At 40.2% G+C, this 6,015-nt stretch overlaps 1 long non-coding RNA gene across 1 annotated transcript; it reads right to left on the bottom strand.

Annotated features, from left to right (window-relative positions):
* Positions 1 to 2,927: 2,927 nt before the first annotated feature.
* LOC125438236 lies at positions 2,928 to 4,689 on the bottom strand. The gene is made up of 3 exons (XR_007245316.1): positions 4,525 to 4,689; positions 4,357 to 4,415; positions 2,928 to 3,544 (listed from the first exon to the last, which is right to left on the bottom strand). It is a non-coding gene; the product is annotated as an uncharacterized LOC125438236 (long non-coding RNA).
* Positions 4,690 to 6,015: the final 1,326 nt, after the last annotated feature.

The following is a 6,015-nucleotide window of genomic DNA, read 5'->3' as shown; positions in this document are numbered from 1 at the left end:
AAAACTCTAACAGCTACACATGCTGGCTCTCAGTGTCAATTTCCACCCTGGGAGCTATTGTTGTGATATAAAAGAGAACAGTAAAAAGTATACACATGGTCCACATTAAAATGTATTATTTCATTGATAACTAGGTTGTCTCTTCTTATAGAATGTAGGGTTGCCAAGATCCTGGAGAAGAAATGTCCTGTGTTTTTAATAGAGGCTTAATGGGATGTTATTTACCTCTGTGTGTTTAGAAGCTTCACCCTCCCATTTCCACACATGAAGCCGCAGTTAAAGGGACAAGACACTTTCTCCCAGGTTTTTGGCAACTCTACCTTGGTTTGATCAGACCCATCCCTGCATAGCTCTGCCAAAGCTGATCCTCAGGCCCTGAACTGTTACACCAACCATGTAGTTGTAATGATCATGTGTTTTTAAAATGAACAGTAAAAAAAGCTAATGTCTGCCTGAAAGTTACACTTAGTCCTCATCACCCGGCTAAGCTCTTGAAGTGTGTGAGAGAGAGGGTGTAGGAGAAAGCTATATTTGTTGAAACAGAAGGCTCTCTGTATGTGCTCTATAGTGCTGTTTACAGAGATGAACAAATGTGAGAGAGCCCAGGGTCCTGTATCTGGGCTAGCTAAAGTGGGGTTCTGGTAGATGAATCTTTAGTGCCAAAATCCTCTTTTCTATGTATCTCTTAAAGACACATAAACACCTTGTCCTGCCCTCACCTCTAGTTTCCATACTCTGAATGGAAGAACATGTTCCTTTTAAACAAGTACTTGTGCCTCTGTCCTTTGACAAACTGTAATAACTGTAATAAAGGGATGGAATAATCATTATGTTTTCCCCCCTCTCAGTTAACCGTACTAGCCCCATCTTTTTGCTTTGAAAGCATACTTATCTTTGCAGTTGTCAGGAAAAGGCTGTGGTTCAGTGGGGGAGCATCTCCTCTGCATGTAGAAGTTCCAAGGTTCAATCTATAGCATCTCCAGTTTTTTAAAAAACGAAGCAGTAGGTGATGTGAACGAGATTGTGGAGAGCTTCCACTCTAAGTAGACAGTAGAGGATCAGGAGTCTGATGCAATATAAGGCAGCTTCATGTGTACCTCCCAAAGAGTTCTCGCAATACATTCCTGGCAGCACCCAACCTGACTAATAAAATATTCAGTGAGGCTTACTGCCACTTGAATGTTCCTAGCATTGCAGTCTACTTTAGCTCAATGCACCCCATCAGGGAACTGTGTCTTTAATTGGATTCAACCCCTAAGAGGAAGGGGAGGCTTCTTTTAAACTTTCTGCAAGGACTTTATTGACAGCCAGGGCTTCTGGCCTAGCCACAATGGTTTTTCATTAATCCACTGATGAGTCCAATATTTGGGGGCCTTTGACAGGAGGTCACTGGTATATTTTATTACTTGCAGTATATTTTTATTGCATTTTGGATACAATAATAACACTCTCCAACATGATAACTTGGGGAATAATTTATTAATAATTGGTTAATAAATTATTCCTCACGTTATTTCAGAATATTCCTGAAAAGTATGACACCCCTCTTTTTCTAAGGCCTGCTAAGCAGGAACTGTTTTGTTATTTCAGTTCTGGACTAGATGAAGGAAAGCAGTGTATTATCTGCTGAGTTAGAGTCTTGGTTACCCTTTATACATCACAGCAATGAGTACTGATAAACTTGGCCCATGATCCTACCTGCATTATTAAAATACACAAATCATTACTAAGATGCCAAATTATAGACTGGGTAATAGATAGAATTCCATTTGCTCTCTAAGCTGTTAGAGGATCTGTACCCATTTCATCTTATTTCAACCTATGTATGCTTCAGCAGATACATGTGAATCAATCAAATGTTTGGAATCTGTGACTCTACCCAAGAAGTAGCCACTTAATGAAATTAACCAGGTCATCTATGTAAGGAATATATATTTCTCTGGTAACTCAGTCTTTGTGGTATTATAAATATTAGATAATTACTTAATTCCTTCCCTTTAAAATGATAACACTGATTTTTTAAAAGGAAATATGGATGCTGTTTAAACCCACCAAGACTTGGCCTTTATCATCTATGTTCAGTGACCCCAGTCCAGCCCCTGGAGAAAAATTGTGTGCATTTTACATAAAATGTGTATATAAAAACACACTGCTTCCCCTTTCTTATACCATTAAGTGTTTTCATTTTGCATACAGAGATACTGAGTCTCTAGTATTTGCTCTAGAGGCAGTCCAACGGGTCAACTTTCTCTTTATTAGTGCATTTCCATTTTCTTAGGGGAAAAAAGCTTTACTAGTTGTACAGATATTAAAGGCACACTATCTCTGACCACAAACACACACACACAACATACCAGCTGTTTAAGGGTTTACACACACAAGCTCCATTGATTAGCCTTGGTTTTTAGTGCCCATAACTGATTTGTGTGCCCATAACTGTCCTATAAGATCCCCAGTAAGAGCAGCACACTTAAGCACTACTTATTTCAATGGAATGCATTAATTTCTATTGATGTAAGGCTCATATATCAATACAGAGAAACCCTGAATTTTAAGAAGCTGTTAAAATATAATTGTGTTGAATAGGGTACAGTTAGCCCCAAGCACCACTGTGTTTCAGTATATAATTACATCATTGTAAAACCGTACGCGTGATAGGGAATGGTTTCTTTTAGCTGATGGATTTGGAACTTTATTCTCTCTGGAACATTGGGTGTGTGTATGCTTTTTAGTGCCCCTGGAATTTGATGTAAATTAAAATGACATGGGAGCGCTAAGAAACCAACTTATTCCACTAAACACCCTGCAGTCATTTTTAATCAAGTTAAATAAAAGTGTTGTTTCAAGCAAGCATCTCATGTACCGCTCCCCTGTTTTACTCCTCAGTTCTTAAAATGAATTAAGATACAGAAGTCTATGCAATTTTCTTTTATTATTCTTAAAATCAAGAGGAAAATATGATTACAAATAAAATGAAGGTCTTGGAGCCGACAGAACAAATAACAAGGTTTAGTTTTCACATCACAGCATTTGAGCTGGCAGCTTTTGAAATTGTTTCAACCGAAGCTTCCATTCAAGAAATCATGATACAAAATGCAAAAAAGGCTAGATTGACTAGGAGTCTTATGCATGCTTAATTAGGAGTAAATCCTACTGACCTTAGTGCTCTCTTTAAATAAACACGCATAGGATTGGACTGTTGCTTGCTGATGAAACATACAGCTCAAAGCCAAAGTTCAACACAGAGATAGGTTTAAGCTCATTGATTCAATAGGTTTACAGGAATGTAATATTGTTGGATTGTAGCTTAAATGCTTTAGCAAGTTCCCTTTATTAGCCTCAGCCATCCCCACCCCTCCACCACTAGTCCCTTTCTTCAGAGATCACATTATAATTATAGTCTACTGCTTTTAGCATAATTATGCTGCATTAGTGGCCTTAAAAGCCATCCTTCCTTTCAGAACATACAATCAGGTAAATGCAAAAGCAATGAATGGAAAGGATTTTTTTTCTTTTTGAGATTCTCATTTTTTAAACAAAGAACCTGTGAATGAAACAAAGAGGAAATGTTAATATTCAGCAATTTCATGTTTCCCAAACATCTCTGCTTTATATTAGGTCAGTGGCATTCACAGGTGGTTAATATGAGGTAAGAATTAAAAAGCACTTCTAGTATCAAAGCCTTTTCCCCTCACCCTCTAGTCTAGTATCTCCGCAGAGAAACTGTGTAGCAAGAGCACTACCTGTTGAATACTGCCTGCTGTGCAGTTCTTAAAACAGTTTCCCTTTATTGAAAGGACAGCAATTCTGAGCGAGCTCTATTTATAACTGAAGCAGTTTATCCATGTTTAAGAGACTGCATCTATGGGCTATTGCCAAATGAGTTAAGTATTCTTCAGGCTTCTCATACAGGGCTGGGAAGAAACAGTTTTCCATTCATAGCTTTGCTGCAGAAGAAGGCGGCGGTGGGTGGAACACCTCAATCGCCCCATTTTCCCATGCCGTATGCCTCTTTAGATCAAATTCTCAAAGAAGTATATGCATAGGAAAAAGGAACAACGAGCAGAATCAGCAGAAATCCCACACTTTGCAACAGAGTGCCGGGCATCCTAGAAGAGGGAAAAACTGCAAAAACACACATTTTACGTTTTTACCTGAAGCTGCATTTTACCTGAAGCTGCTCACTGAAGGAAACTTTAGCATTTTCCAGCAACATCTAAATCATCTAGAATTAGAAGCATTAGTAAGCAGAACAACAGCTTTCTGAACATGCTGACAAACTTTAAGTACATGACAGCTAGATCAACTTACAAGAGAAAAGAATCTTTTATTAAAAATCCACTTTTGATCATTTACCTTACTGGTGAGTTGTAATTGGAAACATGGAGAGTGGTTCAATCCAGAAGCCAGGGACTCTTTTAACAAAAAGCAGAGCATCAGCAGCATATGGGAGCCCCCATCTCATACTCAAACAGTGATATCTCCCAGGAAGGCCCTCAGTTCCGAACACAAAGTAAGTCTTACCTGATTCGCTGCCTGTGATCCTTAAAGCTCCAAGTTCCTTTCCATTGGAATTTATGCTGTGCTCAAGACCTTGAAGAAGAATTAACAAGACAGTGTAGCTGTTTTCTGAACTTGATAATCAGCCTGCTCCTTGCCAAGGCCTCGGCTGCACCTGCAGATTTTGGGTCTCACAAAAGCAAAAGTGTTGGGAACTTGGAAAGTATCACTTTGGTAAGATGGGAAGAAGGGGGGAGTTACATGAAAGAGAGCAGATGACCAAGGATCTGATAGGAGTAATGAGAAAGGGGGGTGGCCCGAGATGCACAGTTATCACCCTGTTTTGCTTTCACCTACGTCAGCAGTTTGGAAAATGTAAGCCGAAGACAGAACAGTGAGTTGGGAGGGGGAACTGCTTTTCGTTTTTCTCCTGTTTAAATGTCTATTGGAGCCTTTCGTTGTGGAAGTTGCTGTCAAGGTCTCCCCCAAGGCTCCTCCCGGCTTATGTCCACACGAGTCAGATCCCTTACTATGGGCCAAGGCTGAGAATGATCATCCTTCATATTTATTCTTTAGTGCTGGCAAAACAAATTTTACACTGTTTGTCTGGCAAGGCATGTTTCACTACATTTTTATTTAGTATGCCTCCCCCCCGCCCCCGCTCCACAAATGTACCTAATATGTTACTAAGGCTTCCTGCTTAAATCCCATGATTAATTTAGTCAGATTCCAAATATTGTTTTATTCAGTGTTTGTGTAGTAGCATTAGACTGAGGGTAGTGATGGTGGTGGTGGTGAAAATAGTTGTGCAAATAGGGTTGTCAACTTTTCAAGTTGCTACTGTAGCAGTGCTTTCAGCATTAATATGAGGGACAGACTTTATGAGTAACAAGCGAGGGACCTACAGGGGCTGGCAGGAGAGATCTCATTTCCCCCTTCTCCACTATTTCCTCTCCCTTTCCTGAAAGCCCTCATAGCCACTCACCATTTCCTGCTTTCCTTCCCTCCTTCTTATCCAACACGCAATTTACTTCTATTTGCACCTCCACCTCTGTCCAAATCTTCAGCTTTTCTTCCTTTTCTCCTCCTGGCAGCCAGGAAAACTCTGGACCAGTGGTGTGGTGCTGGCCACACAGCCAAAGCCCACTTCGACATTGAAGTACCCTCAAGGACTAGTAGAGAGCACTTTACTTTCTCCTATATTCCCTCCCTGCACTATTTCTTCCTTTCCTCTTCCTGACAGCCCCAATATTGCCTACCCTTTGCTTGCTTGCTTCTCTTTTCCCCACTCACCAACCTACCTTTTACCTGCCTCCCATCATCAGCTATATTCATTTACTGCATTTATACTCTGCCTTTCTCCACAATGGGGGTGCAAGGAAGCTTACATCATTATCTCCCATATTACTTTCACAGCAACTTTGTGAAGTTGGCTAGACTGAGAGCGTGTCTATCCCAACGCCATCTAGTAACCTTCCATATTACAGTGCGGATTTGAACCTGGGTCTCCTAAAT

Source organism: Sphaerodactylus townsendi, linkage group LG08 (assembly GCF_021028975.2).
Source record: "Sphaerodactylus townsendi isolate TG3544 linkage group LG08, MPM_Stown_v2.3, whole genome shotgun sequence".
NCBI lineage: Eukaryota > Metazoa > Chordata > Lepidosauria > Squamata > Sphaerodactylidae > Sphaerodactylus > Sphaerodactylus townsendi.
This window is presented reverse-complemented; position numbering and strand designations above follow the sequence as displayed.